This window comes from Trichechus manatus, unplaced genomic scaffold (assembly GCF_000243295.1).
Source record: "Trichechus manatus latirostris isolate Lorelei unplaced genomic scaffold, TriManLat1.0 scaffold00039, whole genome shotgun sequence".
Lineage (NCBI taxonomy): Eukaryota > Metazoa > Chordata > Mammalia > Sirenia > Trichechidae > Trichechus > Trichechus manatus.
In genome coordinates this window covers 2,454,327-2,478,321 of record NW_004443975.1, presented here as the reverse complement: position 1 = coordinate 2,478,321, position 23,995 = coordinate 2,454,327, and the positions used below count along the sequence as shown (strand labels likewise).

Here is a 23,995-nt window from a genome sequence, read left to right as displayed (position 1 = left end):
CTATCTGAATAATCATATTCATAATAATCTCAGCATGAAAGAGATGAATTGGTCACTTGTAATAATGCTGTCATAAAAATGACTTGCTAACAATTAGCAAGAGTAAAATGTGTGATCAGAAGAGTTGTCTAATAGTCCTTATGTTAAGTAGGTGAGACTGGCTTCAAATCTTAGGGTTCAGAAGAGCATCTTTAAGTCTCTAGAGTCCGTTCCAACTATTTTTTCTCACTATTCTTCTATTATTTCTCTAGCAAGTTTGATAACAAAGAAGCTCTAATATATCGCATAGAAATAGGAATTGTTACATTTCACATTACTGAATAGGAAATAATTATCCATAATGATTGTATTGGTTCTCCAATAGGGTGTATATATTTCTCCATCATGGCTTGCTATTTTTAGTCATATATATGGTAACTGAGAAGTATGTGTGAGTTTAAAATATCAAGTTGCCTTTAAACGTAATAAGGTGGTATATTTATAAAGAATTTGAATATGCCTGTTCTTGTCAGTTATGCCTGTAAGAGTTTTATGAATATTTATCAGTGTAACATAGACACAATCATTGTACGCTTAAACTTGTCATAGGGGAGGCTACATGAGTAAAAGAAAAAGGAGAAGTTTTCATAAATGTGGACTAGGCAAATACAAGTTTTACTAAGTGCATATTATGCATCTAAATGTTTTTGAAAACAAATTCCAAGATGCCTTATATGACTAACTCTGATCATATTTGGAGTCAATTTGAGGATGATAAAAGTAAGTTATGTGGAGTTTTTTTTTTTTGGTGCCTATAAGATTATCTAGGAGCCCTGCTGGCACATGGTTAAGTGCTCAGCTGCTAGCTGAAAGGTCGAAGGTTTGACCCACCAACTGCTCCATAGGAGAAAGATGTAGTCTGCTTCCATAAACATTTACAGCCTTGGAAACCCTACGGGGCAGTTGTCCTCTGTCCTGTATGGTCGCTATGAGTTGGAATCAAGTTGATGGCAGTGGGTTTGGTTTTTGGTTTGTAAGATTATCTAGGTAATTGAAAGATGCTTCTAAAATTCTAAGATGCTCCTTTCTGTAACGGGCATGTTACTGTAAAATAGTTTGCATCTATCATAGGAATGACTGCAACAGGTTCTACAGAAATTCAGGAAGAAATAAATTGCTTCTGAAAACAATTCCAAAACACTTTTCAGAAATTGTACTTGTAATATTTTGCTTTTATAATATCTCAAAGAAAATTCAAGGATGCAAAGAGAAAACTTATGAGCCACAAATAAGAAGGGAAAACTCCCTAAAAATATTGGCAATTCTTAAAGTTCAATTGTGAAAAAATAAATTCTTGGAAAAAAACAAGAAGCATTAACTAGATTTGCAAGAGATGTGAACATTTGAAAAAGGCTGATCCTTTTTTTTTTTTGGTTGTCATCTTGATCCACCTTCACTAACAGAGCTGAGTGACACAGCGTTCATTCCCTTGCAACTGGCAGGTAGTATCTATGCAGTCAGTAGGTCAAGCTGGGGAATAAAAAAAAGAAGCTGAGCTGTCCATTAAGGAGATATTTAAATTTTCTTTACAATGAAATATTCTACACCCCCTTCTAATTGTCACTCTTTCCTTGTTGTAAAATGGCACCATGAAGTGTTTAGAAATGGTAAAGTCTTCTGATCCCAACTGCTTAGACTCTCTAGTATATGTTCTAGATAATTCATTTTCCAATAGCTAACTACTACTGGGAAATACCAAGGTTAGCTATTTATTGGGCTCTCGTTGTATTTATAGAGAAATTATTTATTTTAAAATTTGGCTGGATCAACTTGATACGAGAGAGGTGATTTATCTCTTTTCACCAGAATGTTAAAAAAAAAAAAAAAAAAAACAACAGTTCAAATTTGGAAAAATCCAAGCGCATTGATTTTAGCTGTAGCTTCCTTTGTAGCCATAGGAATTAGGCCCTGGAGCTGTTTTCTTTTTCAGGGTAACTGTAGACAAGGGTGCTTTCTGAACATCTGAATTTGCTATTTGATATTTTAAGTGAATATTTTTGGGATTGGAAATGATTTTGGAGGGGCAAAACAAAATATTAGACACTTCTGAGGCCTCCATTGAGTTATTATGTGAATTACAGTAATGTCCTTGAGTTCTTTTTGTGGAAGTAACTCAGGCAAACAGATTTATTCCCAAACTTGGCTGCACTGTTTGTCCTACAAATAATTCTGTTCCAGAGGGAAAATTCTGCCCGATTACATAAAAATGCCTATGAAAGTCTACAAATAAAACTTCTGACCACTGCCTCTGCTGATTTTCTGAAATAGTTCCCTCAACACTCTCCTTTACTGAAGACATCATGGCTTCTCCCTGGGATGTTCTCAGTAGAGGAGAGAATCATTCACACACAGCTGAATCATTGTATCCCTGTGTGACCGACAAGCTGTAAATAAATCTTTGGAGATGGATTGGTCTAGGTAAGATTATGGACACAACTCAAGAGTAAGTCATTATCAGTACACAATACTGGGGAAGCTAGCACAACCTGTACAAGGCAAGGTCATGACACATAGACACATAGACACATAGACACATCCAAACTCCCTGAAGGATCGAATCACTGGGCTAAGGGCTGTGGGGACCATGGTCTCGGGGAACATCTAGCTCAATTGGCATGACACAATATAAAGAAAACGTTCTACGTTCTACCTTGGTGAGTAGTGTCTGGGGTCCTAAAAGCCTGTGAGCAGCCATCTAAAATACTCCACTGGTCTCACCCCTTCAAGAGCAAGAGAGAATGAAGAGAACAGGATACAAGGAAAAGATTAGTCCGAAGGACTAATGGACTACAACTACCACGGCCTCCAGCAGACTGAGTCCAGTACAACTAGATGTTGCCTGGTACCACCACTGACTGCTCTGACAAGGATTACAACAGAGGATCCCAGACAGAGCTGGAGAAAAATGTACAGCAAAATTCAAACTCACAAAACAAGACCAGACTTACTGGCCTGACAGAGACTGGAGAAACCCTGAGAGTATGGCCCCCAGACACCCTTTTAGCTCAGTGATGAAGTCACTCCCAAGGTTCACCCTTCAGCCAAAGATTAGACAGCCCCATAAAACAGAATGAGACTAATGGGGCACAACAGCCCAGAGACAAGGACTAGAAGGCAGGAGGGGACAGGAAAGAAGGGAGACGTTGACATATCATGGGGGTTGTTAACCAATGTCATAAAACAATATGTGTACTAACTGTTTAATGAGAAACTGTTTGTTCTGTAAACCTTCATCTAAAGTACAATAAAAAATAATAAAAAAACAAAGAGGAGGTTGTTAACAATGGGCCAAAACACATAATTTACTGAGACATATATCATTGTGCCTGCAGAATACTAGATTTCTATCCTTAAGGAACTCTCTCGAAAAGACTCCAAGAATCATGTGGATGAACTTCTAGTTCTGTCATCCCTACCTGGGAATTTGACGGGATCCATAGTTAAATGCAGAGTGAATGTGCAAGCGCATAGCCAAAATTCTGTGGAGAATATTGAGTCTTATTAATATTTCATCTTCCTTTTTGAACTTTGGGGAAGGGGGAAATATGATGTAATTTAGTTAGAATTTCCAAAAATGGTTAATACATTTGTACAAAAAAGAACTATACATGGAAATGTTGAGATTATTTTGGCATGGTTAAGGAACAATAGACAAGTCAAAACATAATGCAGGGCATATGCAAACAACACTCTGGGAGTCTGGGGAATCCCAGCTGGTGCTGAATTTTATCTCGGTTAGCATTTAAATTTTATCTTTATAGGCATCTGGAATCTTCAGATTTACAGACGATGCCAGATCCTACTAAAAAGTGAAAATCCAAGCCAAAAAAGAAAAAATTCAAAGAAAAGAACACCAGGGTATGTGAAGATCCAGAAAGTTATCATGAAATACCCAGTTTCACCATGTAGAAAGTACAGTGAAAACTGTGAGAGCTGGAACTCAACAGGACTGCCGTGTTTTTCCAGGTCTTTCAAGTTTTCCACCTTTGGTAGGGTGCAGTCTTACCACTTTTGTATCACTCGTTTTAGTGCAAAATATTTGAGTTTTCCTTCTCTGACAGGTTTCCGCCTTACACAGTTTCCAGCTTTCGCAGGTTTCACAGTAACCCATTTATGAGAAGTAATGCAAAGTTGAGTTCAGGGATGACAGGTTTAGCACTAATAGAGAAGACCTTTGAAAGAGACTAGTGGGTCACCAATAGTCTAGGCCATGAAGTCCCTGTTTAGTGTGTTCCTTTGATCAACAAGACCACTTACGGTCTGGAGTAAGATGTTGAGTATCATTTGGAAGACTATTGGACAGATACAGAAAACTGTCCTTTGTTGTTGTTGTTAGTTGCTGTCCAGTCATTTGTGACTCATGATGACCCCATGTGTGTAGAGTAGAGCTACTCCATAGGATTTTCAAGGTTGTGACTTTTCAGAAGCAGATTACCAGGACTGTCTTCTGAGATGCCTCTGGGTGGGTTTGAACCGCCAGCCTTTCAGCTAGTAGTTGAGTGCTTAACCATTTGCACCACCCAGGAACTCCTGAAAACAGTCCAACCTGTGTTCGAAACCATGCATGGCTCCTCAGAATTGAAACTATTTCGTGCTATGTTTTATCAAACCTCAGAGCAGATTTAACAGAGCTTGAAAAGGGTCAGTAAAGGGGCATCCTTTGAAAAGGCAGCTTTTGGACATAAAAGAGTAAGGGAGCATCGGTGGTTTGGTGGTAGGATTCTTGCCTTCCGTGCGGGAGACCCGGATTTGATTCCCAGCCAATGCACTTCATGCACAGTCACCATTCGACAATGGAGGCTTGTATGTTGCTATGATGCTGAACAGGTTTCAGCGGAGCTTCCAGACTAAGACAGACTAGGAAGAAAGGCCTGGTGACTTACTTCCAAAAATCAGCCAGTGAGAGCCATATGGATTGCAATGGTCTGATCCACAACCGATCATGGGGATGGCACAGGACTGTTCTGTATTGCACGGGGTCACTGAGTTGGAGGCTGACTCCACGGCAACTAAGAAAAAGTAAATAAAAGAACTTGTTACTTGGCATGTATTAAAAATAAAACTGTTCTAAAAGGGTTTAGATAACTGATGGATAATACAGACATGAAAGATGAACAACAAAAAAATATTTGGGCTTTATCCTTATTTTTTGACATTGATGTCACTGGGCAGTTCAATATTTCTAAATGTGTCTGACACATCAAAAGTGAGCAATAAATGGAAACATTATTATAGTTATTACCATTATTATAATTATTTTTATTACTACCTCCTGAGGCCTGGATTAGGCCCAGATTTGTAGGTTCTCTTCAGTATTAGATAGTTTATCTGTGGCGGGGCCAAACAATTATTCATGCTGGATTCTCTGTACCATCTGGCTCAATAGTTTACTTAGTAGCTACTCAAAAAGTATTTGCTGAATCCTTAAGTGTTACTTTCATTAAATAATAATCATTCCCCACATTCTTAAGGTGCCTCATCGCCTCCAACACTCTTTAATGTATCCTATCTTTTATTCCTCACAATACTTATTAAATTGAAATCTTCTAAGGAGATGAAAGGCTTCTCAATTGCTCTTTTAATACTTTATCTATATTGATATTGATTTTTTTCATTAAATCACATTTTTACTTTCTTAAGTAATTTCTTTATTATTATGATGTCAGCACTCAGCAGGTTATGCCTTCTGGACTGTTCCTTAAAGAACAACATAGTGAAAGTCAGAGGCAATCTTGCAAATTTATTTTAGGAGATTTAACGGATGCAGGCATGTTAAAGTTTCACTTTGTAGTACTCTTCTGTGGAAACTGTTTCTCACAAGTGTTGGCCTTTAAAGCAACAAATCTGAAAGGCTTAATTTGTTCAGTGGTTAATTATTTTTTAAAACCCTAGAAATTATAGACCACTAAAGAAAAACCCATTAAAGGGAGGCTTTCCTTCTTTGAATTAATATATTAACCTTGCTTTCTTTTGAGAGAAAACCAAAATTAACCTTAGATTTAGTCATTTAGTTAGGATGACACTAAAGTCTTCATTACCTTCAAAAGTGAATAAATGTTGATGACTGAATTGCTAGTCTGGATGTTTTTGTGAAAAAACACATTAGTGCACAACATGTTCAAGGTGCATGTATAATCGACCGTCTTGCACTGCCTTTTTATCCTGATGACACCACCTGGATTTCTTTTCATATTTCTGTCTCTCTTTGAATATATGTAAAAGGGTTACAAATGGTAGCCGCCCAGTGATTCCAGGAGAGAACCTTTCTCCCATACCAGTCCCTCCCTGAGGCCAGCCCTCATTATTCATTTCTTTCTTTGGATTTTCCTAGCACTTCATTCTTCTTCATGAAATTTACATTACCTGACATTTCGTCCTGGATGGACATGTGATATGGTTCTTACCAGAGGCTGTGAGAACCTGGAGAACAAGAAGAATCTCTCATTTCTCTTTGCATTCTCTGCAGCGCTCACTCAGTTCCTTGCACACCATGGACACTCAGCTAATGTGAATGACTTCTCATCTGATGGCTGGTGTCCCCAGGCATTCAGGTGCATCCATGACAAATTTCACTTCCCAATTCCTCAGCAGTGGAGAGAGTGCTCAGCCTCATTATTTGCTTGGTTGGCATCTAGCTCTCCAAGACTCTTTCATCTCAGCAGGGAGCTCCAGAAAGATGGCGGCTCTGCTTGGCTGTCTGCTACTAGCTTAGATGGGTTTCGGGTTGACGAATCACAAAATGGAACACAATTCCCAGATTCCTCCAGAGCCCCCAAATCTCTCCATTTAAGTTTTATTATTTAATTTAAAGTTAATTTTCAGAACACTGGACATTCCTATATTCAAATGTAAGTGTCCCTCAAAGCCTTTCTGGAATAGTGAAAGAGTACTAGTGGTAAAGAGACCTGCATTTTAGTCCTGATTCTCAGGTTGCCAACCAGAACTTTATTATTTTAAATGACTGCTCTTTCTCTGATGCCGATGTGAATATACATGTATCTTGGTATTAACAGCAATCATTAACAACTAGCATTTATTGAATGCTCCCAATGTACTAGGCACTCAGTCAATATTAACTTTCTAGAGGTATTATTTTATTTAATTCTGAAAGGGACTTACTAGTGCCCTTGTTTTAAAGATAAGAAAATGAAAAACGAGAGAAGTTAAGTAACTTGCCCCAGGTGATACTGTTAGCAGGCAGTGAAGCTAACATTTGAATCTAGTTTAATCTAACACCCATTTATAAATATATATATATATATATATATATATTTATATATCTCCCTGGGTTAGTGCAAATGGTTTGTGCTTGGCTACTAAGCAAAAGACTGACCATTCAAATCCACCCAGAGGTGCCATGGAAGAAAGGTCTGGCAATATACTTCTATAAGATTACACACACTGAAAACCTTATGGAGCACAGTTCTACTCTGATACACATATGGTCACCATGAGTCAGAATCAATTGCCAGCAGTGTGTTTACACACACACAGACACATGGAGCCCTGGTGATGCAGTGGTTAAGAGCTCGGCTGCTAACCAAAAGGTCAGCAGTTTGAATCCACCCGCAGCTCCTTGGAAACCCTATGAAGCAGTTCTACTCTGTCCTATAGGGTCCCTATGAGTCACAATCGACTCGATGGCAACAGGTTTAGGTTTTTTTGTGGTTTAGACACACACACACACACATATATATATGTATTTCTGTGGTCTGTGCTTCTGGTTCTTTCCACTCTGAATAATAGCATAATCTGATGCCATAAAATAATCTAAATTCTTTATCCTTCCTTGTTTCATTCAGCACTTAGCTCAGAGAAAATGCCCCTTTCTTTACAGAGAAACCAGTCCAGTAAGAGGGTTCCCAGGGTAAGGTGACATAGGTAGTAATTACAGTGACTTTTATGTATTTAAAATGTTTTTGAGTCTTGATTACTTTACAAACATCAGTTCATCTTAATGAATTGACGTCTTAACCGCTGAGAAGGTGGCATGTTTATTTAGCAGGTATGAGCGGTCAGTGAAGGTGAGGTGCAGATCTATGTGAAAGAGGACAGTGTGGTAGAAGGAATAAATGTGGCTCCTAAAAAACAAAAAACACAGAGAGCAATGACTAGAGGGCTGAAGAATGAACTGTGCCTCTGTAAACACGCTGGTCAGTTGTGGCTTAGAGAGGACCCATCACCAGGCCAAAACACACTGAACCAATCTCCCTCTTTCACTCCTCCTCTCCCCTTCTAGTGACCCTGAGCAACAGAGATATGAATGAAGGGCAAAACGTCCCTGAATCCAGGACATATTTTTGACATATCCAGATTTTAACAGCCACAAGTCCCTCATTTCTCTCTGAAATACCACACTCGGAGACGTTCTTATTATTGATTTTGCAGTACATATTTGTGTCCCAATTAGCCATTTTTGTCTCTTTCATTTATTCTTTATTGTTTAGGTTAGATTTTTACCAGTGGCATGACTGCTTAGCTTGTTTCCAGGGAAACAGTTGAACTTTCTCTGAAAATATAAGATTCTTTCCTAATCATCTTCACTGCATTTTGTTATAAAGGAATATTTTAGGTAGTTGTTTATTCTTAAATCTTGTCTCTTGAAATATTTTCTCATGAAAGTCATGTGCAAAATTATTATTCTGAGCTGACTCAATTTTTTCTCTGTATGCAAGACTCTATTGAGAAAGGAGAACGGTTGCTTTAAGAGGGTTTGTTTAGACCAGGGAGAGTCAGAAAAGGAATGTGATCAGGTTGGTTTCTAGTTTTTTCTCTGGCCTGTCATGTGGAATGAACGTCAGCCATGACCTCTCTTAGCTGGTGATGCAGAGAATTAATTGACACAATGTCAGATTCTACCAAGTGAACAAAAATAACAATTTTGAAAGCTATACCCTTTCTTTTGAGGCACTGGAGTTCCTTACTGAGCAAAATTTTCCCCATTGTTTATTGCTTAGTGCCTGATTTTCCAATGAAAGAGCCTAATGTGCAAAGAATTATTAGGATGTAAACAGAACTCAGTTGACCATTAGGTGCAGCAGAGATCAAATGTAATGCGCTCTTTGTTTAGATAGAAACTATACACTCAGGCTGTGTCTGAAAGAAAGGTCACTAAATTAAGCTCAAGGATCACTTTAATGGGATTTTAGGCCTAATTATTATTTGAATAATTAGTAAATTCTCACCTCTGTCATGAATACTACTGGGAATTTTAACTTTAATAATTATCCTAACCTAGATGAGAATGCCTGAATAGCTAGTTTCAGATTGTCTGTTCCGAGGTTGCTCAGAGTGAAGTACCAAACCAGTAAGCATTTTGATAAAATTCCAAATGTCAAATTCACATTTGAAATAATTAGGGAGAATTGTAAGGCAGTATATATTGTTAAATATTGACTTGTTGGGAAGAGATCGAGGAAGGCTGGGATAGTCAGGGAAAGACTCATCAATAAGAAGAGAAATATGGAGGTGAATAAGGGACATCCTGGAAGAGGCTCAACCTGAGAAACAAAACTTGAAACTAATAGAGTAATATGTGTTTGTGAAAGGAGGAAGAGTAGGCCTGCATAGGGCAAGGTCAGTGGGATTTGAAATAAACATCAAAGTTATATTTACAACTTGAAAAAAAATTCCACAGAACAGACTTTGAGCTTAAAAAAGATCATAGATTAAAATCCTGTCAACAAAGTGAAAAGACAATGTACAGAATTGGAGAAAATTTTCAAGAACAAATATCCAATAAATGTTTAATATCCCAAATATATAAAACAATTCTACAGCTTAACAACAAAAAGAGAGATAACCAATCAAAAAATGGACAAAGGACTTGAACATACATTTCACCAGTGAGGATATTCAAATGGCCAATAAGCAAGTGAAAAGATGCTCAACATCGTTAGCCATTGAGAGATGCAAATCAAAACCACAATAAGATATCATGTCACCCTCATTAGAAAGGCAACAGTCAACAAAATGGAAAACAATAGGTGTTGGCATGGTTGTGGAGAAACTGGAACACTTATCTGTTGCTGGTGGGAATGTAAAATGGTACAACCACTGTGGAAAACAGTTTGGCAGTTCCTCAAAAAGTTGAACATATATCTACTGTATAACCCAGAAATCTCAATCCTAGGTATGTAACTAGAAGAAGTGAAAGCAGGAATGCAAACAGAAACTTGTACACCAATGTTCATTGCAGCCAAAAGGTGAAAAAAATCAAAATGTCCAACAACATATGAATGGATAAACACAATGTAGTATATGCATTCAATGGAATATTAGTTAGCCAGAAAGAGAAATGAAGTCCTGACATATGCCACAACATGGATGAACCTTGAAAACATTATGATGAGTGAAATAAGTCAGTCACAGAAGGATAAATACTGTATGGTCACACTTACATGAAATAAGTAAATATATAGAAACCAAAGCTTATTAGTGGTTACCAGGGTGAGAGGAAGGGAGAAAGGGGGAGTTTTTGCTTAGGAGGTGCTAAGTTTATGTTAATGGTGGTGGAATGATTTGGAAAAGGATAATGATAATGGTTGCACAACATGAAGAATGTAATCAATGTCACTGAATTTTATATGTACAAATTGTTGAGATGGTGAATGTTTTGTTTGTATATTTTTAACACAATAAAATATATTTAATTAAAATAAGCAGTGAACATCCAAAAAAAGTCCTATAATCAAGTTTTAGAAAAACTTCAACACATTTCATTTTGAGGGGAGTCATCTCATGCTGTGTGGACAAAGACATGACTGTAATGGATGGTGCAGAGTTCCATTCTCCATGGAAGATGCAGGTCTGTCCCACTACTTCATGGCCTCATGGTGTAGTCCTCCAGGTGGACTGCCCTAAATTCAGTATAATCTCACAATAGCCTTGAGTTTAAGCCATTGCACATTGAAAAATGAAAATCATCAACTTCAAATTAATTTAGAGCAGATTTTGGTAATGATTGTATCATACCAAGAGTCCACGTAGAAGACGCATTCAAAAGACGTTGTTGCTGTTAGGTGCCTTCGAGTCAGTTCTGACTCATAGCGACCCCATGCACAACAGAGTAAAATACTGCCCCAGTCCTGTGCCATCCTCACAATCACTGCTATGCTTGAGCCTATTGTTGCAGCTGCTGTGCCAATCCATCTCATTGAGGGTCTTCCTCTTTTTCACTGACCCTCTACTTTACCAAGCATGGTATCCTTCTCCAAGGACCGGTCCCTCCTGATGACATGTCCAAAGTATGTGAGAGAAAGTCTTGCCATACTTGCATCTAATGAGCATTCTAGATGTACTTCTTCTAAGTCAGATTTGTTTGTTCTTCTGGCAGTCCATGATATTTTCAATATTTTTTGCCAACACCATAATTCACCTGCATCTTCTGTTCAGCTCTTTTACTTTATCATTTTTTCTGTTTGCTTTAGCTCCTCTACATTCAAGAGCAAGTCTCAGAGTCTCTTCTGACATCCATTTTCAAAAGACATAGGGCTGATAATTTCAAATATTTGGAAAGCAAAGCTGAATGGAAACCTGATGCAAACAATTACTAGCCTTCTGGTCATTTTCATCCTACAGACAGTGTTATTTTAAGGTTTCTAGAAGAATAATTTTCCTGGCCCATACCTCTTCACGAGATGTGTGTGTGTGTGTGTGTGTGCTATTTTATTTTGTTGTTGTTGTTAAGAATATACACAGCAGGCCACATAAACCAGAGACTCCATCAGCCTGAGACCAGAAGAACCAGATGGTGCCTGGCTACTACCAATGACTGCCCTGACAGGGAACATAACAGAGAGTCCTTGACGGAGCAGGAGAAAAGTGTAGAGCAGAACTCAAATTCACATAAAAAGACCAGACTTAATGGTCTGACTGAGACTGGAGGAACCCCCGAAGCCATGGCCCCCAGAAGCTCTGTTAACCCGGAACTAAAACCATTCCCGAAGCCCACTCTTCAGACAAAGAGTAGACCGGACTATAAAACATACAATAATACTTGTGAAGAGTGTGCTTCTTAGTTCAAGCAGATACACGGGACCAAATGGGGTGCTCCTGTCTGGAGGCAGTATGAGAAGGCAGGTAGGGACAGGAGCTTGTTGGATAGACCCAGGAAACCTGAAATGGGAAGGGGGAGTGTACTGTCAGTTTATAGGGATTGCAGCTAGTGTCACATAACAATATGTGTATAAATTTTTGTATGAGAAGTTAACTTGAGCTGTAAACTTTCACCTAAAGCACAATAAAAAAAAGAATATATGCAGCAAGATATACACCGATTCAACCATTTCTACATGTACAATTCTGTGACCTTGATTACATTCTTCAAGTTGTACAACCATTCTCACCCTCTTTTTCTGAGTTTTTCCTCCCCCATTAACATAAACTCACTGCCCCCTAAGGTTCCCATCAAATCTTTTGAGTTGCTGTTGTCACTTTTTTTAATGACCTTTCTCCCTTGGAACAAATCACGTTTTAGAAATCATCTAGGGTATGTGGAAGATACAAGATTATTGACAGCTGGATTCATTTGGAGGGCCTGCTCGCTATCTTCCCTCCGCCTTATCAAAGACTTGTTGATAAAGAGTTAATGATTTCCAAGCATAAAATCTTTTGGCTGTTAAAGCTTTTTGCTGTCTGACCTAGTATTCCTTATCTTAGCCTAAGCCTTAGAAAACCTAGAAAGGGAGTTAAAAATAGAGCTAACATTTTTGTTAAAAATTTAAAGAATCTTCGTTTTTTGGATGAAAAGTGAGGAGGTTTTCTTTAATATTTGACTTTTTCCTCCCTTCTCTTTTTGGCAGCCTTCAGATGTACAAATCTCATTGAAGTCATTCCAGGCTGAAAGCATTTATGATCAAATACCAGAATGCTAAAAATAAGCATTGTACCCTTTCAGTAGAGGTTACTGCATCTTTCTCTAAACCTTTCTGGTCTGGTGGCCTTTTAGCAAGAGACGGATGTTAACGGTTGCTGGGGGCAAATGCAGTAGAAGATCAGTAAATAATTCAAAAATAGCTACACTCAAAACCACCCGTCAGTGCTAAGCACTTTGGTTTCTTTTAGAACTTAAAGGGATTTTGAAAATGACGATGCAGCCAAAACCCCAAGGCCAGTATTATCTTACACCAATTGCCATTTGTAGCTGTCATTTTTTGCCAGGTTAAGCCAGCATCTCCCCCGCCCCCACCCCTTTTAGAACTCTTATCCCTGGATATCTGGCTAACCACCTCACCCGACTCTTAGTCCATGTGGTATATGGGGGGAGCATCCCAACCACTGGGTCAAAGGGGAGGGAAGGGGGTGTGACTCAGACTTGTCGAATAAAAGACTCATGGCTGGTAATTTTGCTAGAGCCATTGGGGAAAGAGGATCTCTCTTTCTGCAGAGGCCCCTAAGCTGGCAGGTATAAACCTAAGGGTGGAACCTGCCTGAAAGTGAAGTCAGGGAGGAGAAGAGCAGAGCCATAGAGTAGAGTGAAATTTAGTCCCAACAACAGTCTTTGAGCACCTGGGTCCAGCTGTGTCTGAAGCATTTCACCTACTGAGCCAATACATTATTACCTATTATATTGCATGTATGGTCCCTGGATGGTGCAAACAGTTAAGTGCTCAACTGCTAGCTAAAAGATTGGTGGTTTGAACCCACCCATAGGTGCCTGGGAAGACAGGCCTGGTGATCTGCTTCTGAAAGGTCACTGCCTTGAAAATCATATGGGGCACAATTCTACTCTGCACAACATATTATTATATATAAATATTGTATATTGTAAATAATACTTTTCCACTTCACTTCAAACCTCATTTGCTTCTGTACCCTCACACACAGAAAATCCTAAATAAATACTTGTTGTTTTTCTTACTATTGTGGTAAAAATGTATGTGACAAATTCATTGACATTTCAGCATTTTTTACATGTACAATTTAGCAGCATTAATTAAGCTCATCAGTTTGTACCACCGTAATCACCATTCATTTCCAAATTCTTCCATCATCCTTAACAGAAATTCAGGGCAAAAAAACTGCCCCTTTCTTCTTCCCTCCCATCCCTGGTACCACTAATAAACTTTGATCTCTATACATTTGCCTATTCCAGATACTTCACATACCAGTAAGTGGGATCACACAGTATTTGTTCTTTTGCTTGTGACTTATTTCACTCAGCATAATGTTTTCGAGGTTCATCCATGTTGTAGCATGTATCAGAACTTCATTTCTCATTATGGCTGAGGAACATTCTGTTGTATGTGTGTGCCACATTTTGTTTATCCATTCTGCTGTTGATGGACGTTCAGGCTGTTTCCACCTTTTGGGTATTGTGAATAGTGCTGCAATGAACAATAGTGTCTAAGTTTGTGTTTCTGCTTTGAATTCTTTCAGTATACACCTAGGACTAGCAGTGCTGGATCATATGGTAGTTCTGTATTTAACTTTTTGAGGAAACTTCTTATCTTTTCTGAATATCTATTATCAAGCTGCTAAGCAGTCCCTAAACAGCAGAGCAGAGTCAACTCTGGCTTGGCTGGCCCCACTTCCATGGATTTTACTAGTAAGGAGATAATAAGCCCAGGAGTATGCAGAGCATTTTCACTTACAAAGATATTAAAAGCAATACAGCATGACATGGGCATCCCATGTCCCTAGTCCTACAGCACAGCTGGTGGGTCGCTCTGTAGTAGAGAAGTCAGTCCTACACTGCAGCTAAGTGGTTTTGTAGTCTGCAGCTGTCCTCAAAGAAGAGTAAGGTGGAAAATCCCCTGCTTCAGTGGAACCAGGGAGGTAGATAAATAGGAAACAGCCTTTCTCAAGATGGGAAGGCTCCCACAAGGCAGGGAGGTGCATGAGATACGGCCATGTGACAGCTTCTCCCAAGACTGCCCATCTGTCATACTCCAGGGAGGCTCATGTGGGTCAGAGTGCGGTTGAGCCTTGCTGCATGGTCTGTGTAGGAGACATACAAGGTCGCCAGGGCACCAAGGCAGAACTGTCTCCTGCATTTATCACTCCAGAGCCTTCCAGGGATTTCTAGCACTGAGATATTTTTATGAAAGGCTTAGTTGTTATCTCTGTCTAGCTTAACTCATCAAACATGCTGTGTATTTATCAGATTTCTTTCAAATTGGAATTATCAGCGTACTAGATTGGGGCTCTGTAATGAAACCAAAAAACCAAACCCGTTGCTGTTGAGTTAATTCCAACTCATAGTGACCCTACAGGACAGAGTAGAACTGCCCCATAGGGTTTCCAAGGAGGGGCTGGTGGATTCAAACTGCTGACCTTTTGGTTAGCAGCCGAGCTCTTAACCACTGCACCACCAGGGCTCCCTCTACAATGAGAGATGTCATAAATACTGTCTTCTAGTTCTACCCATTTCTTAAACTAATAATTTCAAATTTTGATCTAGTACATTTGAAAGTGATGAATTCTTTAGTATGTCAAAGGAAAATACTAATTAAGAATAAGTCTTACATAGTACTTCAGTTTCAAAGTGAATATCTTCTTTTCTCTCTTTCTCAGTCATCTTTCTCTCCTACCTTCCGTTTTCTTTCTGTTTTTTTTTTTTTTCCTTTTTCTTTAGTGGAGTAGGTGATGTGGCCCCATGTTCATTTATGGATGTAAGCGCAGAGGCCAGAATTGGTAATGTGATTTAATACATGTAGAGTGAATCGGAGTCAGGATTCAGACTTGGATATCCATCCTAGATTTTTTTATTTAGCCTTTGATGATTATTTTTTTTAATAATACTTTGTTGAGTTTTGGGTGAAAGTTTATACAGCAAGTTAGGTCCCCGTTTGACAATTTCCACACAAACTGTTCAGTTACGTTATTTACATTTATCACCATGTGTCAGCAGTCTCTTTAGTTATGTTCTGTTTGTTCTATTCCCAGTACTCTTGTTTTCATGTCCTCTTACCTTCTCATCTCTGATGTAGAGTAATTGTTGACTTTTTGGTCTCATACTGATAGTTTTTAAGTAGAGCACCGATCTTACAGGTAATATCCTTTATTTTGTGTGCCACTCCACTATTTCACTAAAAGATGATCTCCGGATAGGCTTAGTTCTAGGTTTAGAGAGTGTCTTAGGGCGATGGTCTCAGAGAGTCCTTTGTTCTCTACAGTTCCAATTTGTCTGAATTTTTTTTTTTTAATAAGAATTTTAATAAGATGGTGCCTATCTGGGACCATCTATTGTGATCTGGTTCAGAATGGTCAGTGGTTATACCTCGGCACCATCTAGTTCTTCTGGGCTCAGGATAGATAAGGTTGTTTAATTCTGTGTTCTCCATTCTATTCCACTTGTCTGTGTGTCTATAACTGAACTGATACCAGCTGTTTTGATTACAGTGGGTGTATAGTATGTTTTAATATTGGGGAGTGTGAGGCCTCCTGCTTTGTTCTTTTTTTTTCAATATTACTTTGGCTATTCAGGGTTTCTTTCTTTTCCGTATGAAGTTGGTCATTAGTTTTTCCATTTTAGTAAAGAATGTTGTTGGGATTGCATTGTATCCATAGAGTGCTTTAAGTAGAATTGACATTTTTACTATATTAAGTCTTCCAATCCATGAGCATGGGATGTCTTTCCATTTTTGTAGGTTTCTTTTACTCTCTTGTAGTAGTAGTTTATAATTTTTGTTATGTAAGTCCTTTATGTCCCTCCCTGGTTAGAGGTTAATTCCTAGGTATTTTATTGATTTGGGGGTTACTGTAAATGATATTGTTGTCTTGATTTCTTTTTTGGAGTACTCTTTAGTGTAGAGAAACCAGACTGATTTTTGTGTGTTGATCTTGTACCCTGCAATGTTGATAAATTTTTCTGCTGGTTCCAGCAGTTTTCTTATGGACTCTTTAGGATCTTCTATGTATACCATCGTGTCATCTGCAAACAGAGATAGTTTTACTTCCTCCTTTCTGATTTGGATACATTTTATTTCTCTTTCTTGTCTTATTGCTCTGACTAGGACTTCCAGTACAATGTTGATTAAGATTAGGGGTAATGGGCATCCTTGTTTCATTCTTACTCTCAAAGGGAAGGCTCTCAGCCTTTCTTCATTGAGCATAATGTTGGCTATTGGTTTTGCATATAAGCACTTAATTATGTTGATGAATTTCCCTTCTATTCCTATTTTGCTAAGAGTTTTCTTAATCAGGAAAGGGTGTTGAATTTTATGGAATGCTTTTTCTGCATTGACTGATATGATTATATGTTTCTTTTCCTTTGTTGTATTAATGTGATTGATTACATTGATTGAATTTCTAATGTTGAACAACCCTTGTAATCCTGGTATGAATCCTACAGTATCATGGTGTATGATTTTTTTTTTCTTTGATATGTTGCTGAAGTCTCTTGACTAGAATTTTGTTGAAAAATTTTGCGTCTATGTTCATAAGGGATATTGGCCTGTAATTTTCTTTGTTTCTTTTTTTGTGATGTCTTTGCCCGTTTTAGGTATCATGGTTATGTTGTGTTCATAGAAAGAGTGCAGTAGTGTTCCTTCCTCTTCTGTTTTTTTGAATGTGTAGGATTGGTGTCAGCTCTTCTCTGAATGTTTAGTAGAATTCTCCAGTGTAGTCATCTGGTCCTGGGCTTTTGTTGTTGTTGTTGTTGGCAGTTTTTTGATGACATCTTCGATCTCTCCTTTTGTAATGGGTCTGTTTAAATTTTATACCTCTATTTGTGTTAGTTAGGGAAGGTAGTGTGTTTCCAGGAATTTGTCCATTTCATCTAGGTTTTCAAATTGGTTGAAGTACAATTTCTCCTAGTGATCAGTTTTGTTCTTTATCTCTGTTGGAGCCATTGTTATGTCACCAGTTTCATTTCTTCATTTGATTATTTGCCTCTTCTGTTTTTTCCCTTTGGTCAATCTAGCCAGTGGTTTGTTTATTTTATTGATCGTTTCAAAGAACCAACTTCTGGTTTTGTTGATTCTTCCTATTGTTTTTCTATTTCATTTACTTCTGCCCTGATCTTTATTATTTCCTTTTTTTCTGGTAGCTTTTGGCTTCTTTTGCTCTTAATTTTCTACTTGTTCAAGTTGTCAGTTTAAGTTAACAATTTTGGATCTTTTTTTTTTTTTAATTGTTGTGCTTTAAGTGAAAGTTTACAATTCAGGTTAGTCTTTCATACAAAAATGTATACATACATTGTTACGTGACCCTAGTTGCTCTTCCTATACTGTGACAGCACACTCCTCTTTTCCACCCAGGATTTCCAGTGTCCATTCAACCAGCTCCTGACCCTCTCTGCCTTCTCATCATGGCTCTGGACAGGAGCTGCCCATTTAGTCTCATGTATCTACTTGAGCTAAGAAGCTCACTCTTCACGAGTATCATGTCTTATAGTCCAGTGCAATCTTTGTCTGAAGAGTTGGCCTCGGGCATGGTTTTAGTTCTAGGCTAACAGACAGTCTGGGGGCCATGTCTTCCGGAGTCCCTCCAGTCTCAATCAAACCATTAAGTCTGATCTTTTTACTAGCATTTGACTTCTGCACCCTGCTTTTCTCCTGCTCTGTCAGGGACTCTCTGTTGTGTTCCCTGTCAGGGCGGTCATTGGTGGTAGACCAGCACCATTTGGATCATTCTTTTTTAAGGTAGGCATTTATTGCTATGACTTTAACTCTGAGTTCTGCTTTTGCTGTGTCAAAATGATTTTGGTATGTTACGTTTTCATTTTCATTTGATTTTAGGAATTTTTTTATTTCATTTACTTCTTCTGTAACCCAATATTTTTTAAATAGGGTATTGTTTATTTTCCATGTATTTATTTATTTTTCCTGTTGTTGGTTTCTAGTTTTATACTCTTATGGTCTGAGAAAATGCTTTGTATGATTTCAGTCTTTTTAAATTTGTTGAGACTTCTTTTATATCCTAGCATATAGTCTTTTCTGGAAAATGATCCATGTGTACTGGAGAAGAATGTGTATTATACTGATGCTGGGCAGAGTGTTCTATATATGTCCATTAGGTCCAGTTGGCTTATGGTTTCATTTAAGTTCTCAATGTCCTTAGTGATCCTGTTAGATGTTCTGGTCTGTAATTGGAAGTGGAGTGTTGAAGTCACCTACTATTATTGTGGGGTTGTCTATTTCTCCTTTCATATTAGTCAGTATTTGTTTCATGTATTTTGGAGCATTGCTGTTAGGTGCATATATATTTATAATTGTTATGTGTTCTTGCTGTATTGACCCTTTTATTATTAAGTAATGTCCTTCTTCATGTCTTGTAATAGATTTTGATTTAAAGTCTATTTTGTCTGATATGGCCACTCCTGCTCTTTTTTGTTTACTGGTTGCATGGAATATTTTTCTCCATCCTTTTATTTTCTGTTTGTTTCTGTCCTTATGTCTAAGGTGTGTTTCTTATCGACAGCAATAGTATGGATCATGTTTTATTTATCTATTCCAGAACTCTCTGCCTTTTGCATGGGGTGTTTAGACCATTTACATTTAAAGTTATTACTGAAAACTAAGTGTTTATTTCACTCATTTTGCTATTTTTTGAGTGTTTCATATCTTTGTTTTTTTATTCTGATTTTTCTGCTTTTGTTTGTATTTGGCTGCTTTCTTGTAATGAGCCTTTTTGCTCTCTTCCTTCTTTTCTTCTGAATTTTTTTCTTGGTGATTTCTTAGTGGTTACCATATATATTACATTACAAAACTTACAATTACAACAATGTTTAGCTTATGAACAACAGTTAACATGCAACCTTAACATAATAAACCTATTCCTGATATGCTCCTCCCTCCCCCATTTCTGTTGATATGTCTCCATTAACATCAGTGTACAACCTACATTCAATAAGTTTACTTTGTACTTACTTCTTACAAACTTGATGTTGTATTATTTGCATGATTTAATTATTGTGTTTATGCCCTGAAAAATATCATAGGCTTGGTCTTTATGACTTGCCCCCTAGATAGCTAGAGAATATATGCTTAGAAAATATTAGAATAAGCAAGACAATCAGCTTTTTTTTAAATTCAGTTTTAACAAAATTTGTTTTTAATTGAAACCCAATCCCCTTGGCAAACTTTTTGAGAAGCAATGAACATTTTTATTCTATCATTCACCCCTGTGAGTTATGTACATATGAGAGGTTCTCTCTCACTTCTCTAAACATCCACATTCTTCTGGAGGCTAGTTACTTAAACAAGGCCTTCTGTTGGGCTGTTTATTTGCAATGTTTTCATGCAGTGGCTGGCCTAATTCCATGCCTAATATCAACATCACCCATTTCCAGTCCATCCTGCATCTCCTCTGAATTTGCTTCTGTGACCACTTCCCAGCAGGCAAGCTCTGCCCACATTGCGGCCTCATTTGCAGGCCCAACTTGGCTCTCATCAAGGCCTGGAGAGACATTCTTGCTATGACACTCCTGGCTGGGTAAAAACAACATTTTCACAGCTTGGTGAAGAATTTTGTGGGATCATCTTTAAGTCAAGGTGAACTTAAAAGTGGCTTTGCAGTGAAGCCAGAAAACAGTTGCTGGACTAACATGAGAAAACCTTTAACTACCCCCCTTATAAAAGTGATAACTCATAAATAACTCATAAATTTTGTTTGGCTGACTCTAATGAATTCTTGACTGGAGTCTTTTATGTTGCTGTCAAGCTGTGGAGGATTCCAAAGTTTTATTTGGCTCGCTGGGCTGTCTGGAATAAAGTTGCAAATTGTCATCAACCAACTGATCAGTTTGTTGTTCACAGAAATGGGCAGCTCGGCTGTCTTTGTCAATCTTTCTTCTTCTTCTCTCTTTGAAAGACCTTATAGTCCTCCTCTCCTCTCCTGCTTTGTCTCACCTGCTCTCCTCACCTTGAGGTCAGGGAGTAAAGGTGCTGATAATCTCTTTGCAGGTAATGAAATAATGAAAGCTGTCCTTTTATTATTATAGGTAAAGACTTTGGCATGTGACCCACCTTGAAACTTGCCTAACTAGTGTGTGCCATTGGGCAAAATATCTAGTGTAACCGAAACTCAGTTTTCTCATTGGTAAAATGAGAGTAATCATACCTATGAGAACACAGGTTATTGTAAGCCTTAAATGAGCAAATATGTATATGTGAAGTGCCCAGTAAAAAATAAGGCATTCATGATATATAAATTCATCTTAATACTGGTTCTGTTTGAATGTTTTTCTTTTGTCATTCACCTTGTTTCGATGGAATTTTCTGTTATCTTGTTTCTATCAAAAGCACTTTGATTAGCATGTTTTTTGGATGTCTCAGAAATAAGTCAGTAATAAACTAAAGTATGTTTCTCCTGCATTTTCTTACATTTTCCAATGTCCTTTCCAGCCATGACCTCATGATTAGTTTATCATTTCAGTAGTCCAAAAATCTACAAATAAAAAATTGAATGAGTAAGAAAGGTTATTTACTAGTCCTCCCCCTACCCAAAGAGATTTGATAGCTTTGTATAATTTCTTCACTTCATTATAATTGTCATTAATGTAATACTTTATTTGTCCTTTATTGAATTATATGTTAAAGATTTACGAAGAGGTAAATGGTTCCACTAATAATTTGTATTGGCTAGTTTTCATCTATTACTCTTTATGGGCATAAATTGCTCTAAGACAGTAGAGTATCTCTAGGATATCTGGCAGTATTTCAAGACATCCACCACTAGGTGGTTATGCTTTTTAAATTAGGTGCAGGTCAGCATTCCATCTCTGGGAAGATGGAATATTGGGGACTCAGAGTCATTAATTCAGTACCGATACAAAAATACACTACTAGCTCGAAAACCCCCATGTACCTCTCATAATTTGAAGAACATGATATTGACCAAGATCTTTTTAAAAAACAGAATAGTGTACTTACTCCTAATATGCTTTCTGTCTTTTAAATGTTTTTCTCACACTGGCCAATACTTTAAGGAGCCCTGGTGGCACAACAAGGAGCCTTGGTGGCACAGTGGTTAAGCGCTCGGCTGCTAACTGAAAGGTCAGCGGTTCAAACCCACCAGCCACTCTGTGGGGAAAAAATGTGGCAGTCTGCTTCTGTAAAGATAACAGCCTTGGAAACCCTATAGGACAGTTCTATCCTGTCCTATAGAGTTGCTAAGAGTCGGAATTGACTTGATTGTAACGAGTTTGTTCATTTGTTTGTTTTTGGTGTTACAGAGATTAAGTGCTCAGCTGCAAACTGGAAGGTTGGCAGTTTGAACCCACTAGCTGCTCCACAGGAGAAAGATGTGGCAATCTGCTTCTGTAAAGATTGCAGCCTTAGAAACCCTATGGAGCAGTTCTACTCTGTCCTATAGGATTACTTACTGTTGAAATCAACTCAACAGCAACAGGGCCAATACTTTAAAGTATATTGCTTTCCTTCTCCTTCCATTTACAACTCCTTTTGGAGGAGAGGTGATATGGCAGTGATTGGGAGTGTAGGCTCTGATGTCACACTACGTGGGTTAAAACCCAGCTTTTCCATTTACGGATTTTGTAACCTTGGACAAGTCACCTCATTCTATTACACTTCTGTTTCCTCAATAGTAGTTGTTAAGTATTAGTAATAGTTGTTACAAGTGTTAAATGAGGGCAATAGTAGTAGTTGTAAGTATTCAGTGAGGGAGTGCATGTAATATAAAACCATAGTGCCTGACCTATGATAAATTCTTATGATGTTTTAGCTATGGTTCTTACTTATCATAGAACAAAATAATGAGAAAAGCTGAAGGAAATCCATGGTGTTTTGTTTTCTTTAGCTTCTGTTATTTAGTACAATATGGTTCTTTAAAAAATGATCATTAGATTTTCAAATAGTATTTGATTATATATGTATACATGTATATAGCCAAAAACCAAACCCGTTGCTGTAGAGTCGATTCTGACTCATAGCAACCCTATAGGGCAGAGTATAGGGAGCCCTAGTGGCGCAGTGGTTAAGCATTCGGCTGCTGATCAAAAGAGTGGCAGTTCAAATCCATCAGCCACTTCTTCGATACCCTGTGGGGCAGCTCTACTTTGCCCTACAGGGTCGCTATGAGTTAGGATCAACTTGATGGCAATGGGGTTTGGTTTTTTGATATATATATACATAGAGAGGGAGAACCACAAAAGGTCAAAGTAAATCTTACTTTCTCTGATAGAAATGTTAACCTACCCATTGAATTAATGACGCCGCAGACTGTGTTAGCTTCTTTATTAGCTTCATCCCACTGTTGTCTGCTGCAGAGCTTGTGCTCAACAACAAAACCCTTTTTGTCCTACACGAGTTGCTGTCACATGTATCCCATTCTATATTTTAAAAAATAAATAAATAAATAACTAAGTGTAGGGCTTTACTTATGTGATTCCATCTTCCTGGACTCAGCCCATCCATTTCACTCTCTGTCCAGATCATTTCAGTAGGAGTGATAACCTAAGCACCTACACCATGAGGCCAGAAAGCAGTTGTAGAAAACGAGAAATGTGATTGTTCTGATTATAGTTATTTCTGTAATTATTAACCTACTTGCAAATTTCATTCTTAGAAAAGGTCTCATTTCTCAGGAGGTATCTGGTTTTTCATGTATGTTCACTAAATAGGTATAAAGGTGCTCAAAGCCCTGGAAAGATAGTTCTCTGTGGTCTTTACATTCTCTCTACTTTAAAAAGAAAAAAAAAAAATTAAATGCTTACTAAGTGCCAGGCACAGTGCTATGTGCCAATATCATGAAACAGAGAGAAATGAGGCACACTCCTTATCCTTAAGGAGCTTCCAGTCTAGCAGAGAGTGAGAGATGCACGATGACCTTCGCGACGCAGTGCCAGGAAGGCTATACTAGAAATAGGAAGGAGGGCACAACTAAATCAAATGCTGACACATAGTAAAGATCATTCCTTTGGTTTCATCTAACTATCTCGAATTTCACCAGAAATGGGAACACTGAGTCTTCACGACACACAGCTGACAACTTCACACATCTCATTAGCAGTTAAGCCCCTTGGAAAACTCCAGCCTCCCAATGTAAAATG

The 23,995-nt window shown here is 38.0% G+C and overlaps 1 protein-coding gene across 1 annotated transcript in view; it reads left to right on the top strand.

Annotated features, from left to right (window-relative positions):
- The window catches only part of RGS7 (regulator of G protein signaling 7), a 567,494-nt gene that overhangs the window by 307,965 nt on the left and 235,534 nt on the right, over positions 1-23,995 (top strand). The window lies entirely within an intron of this gene.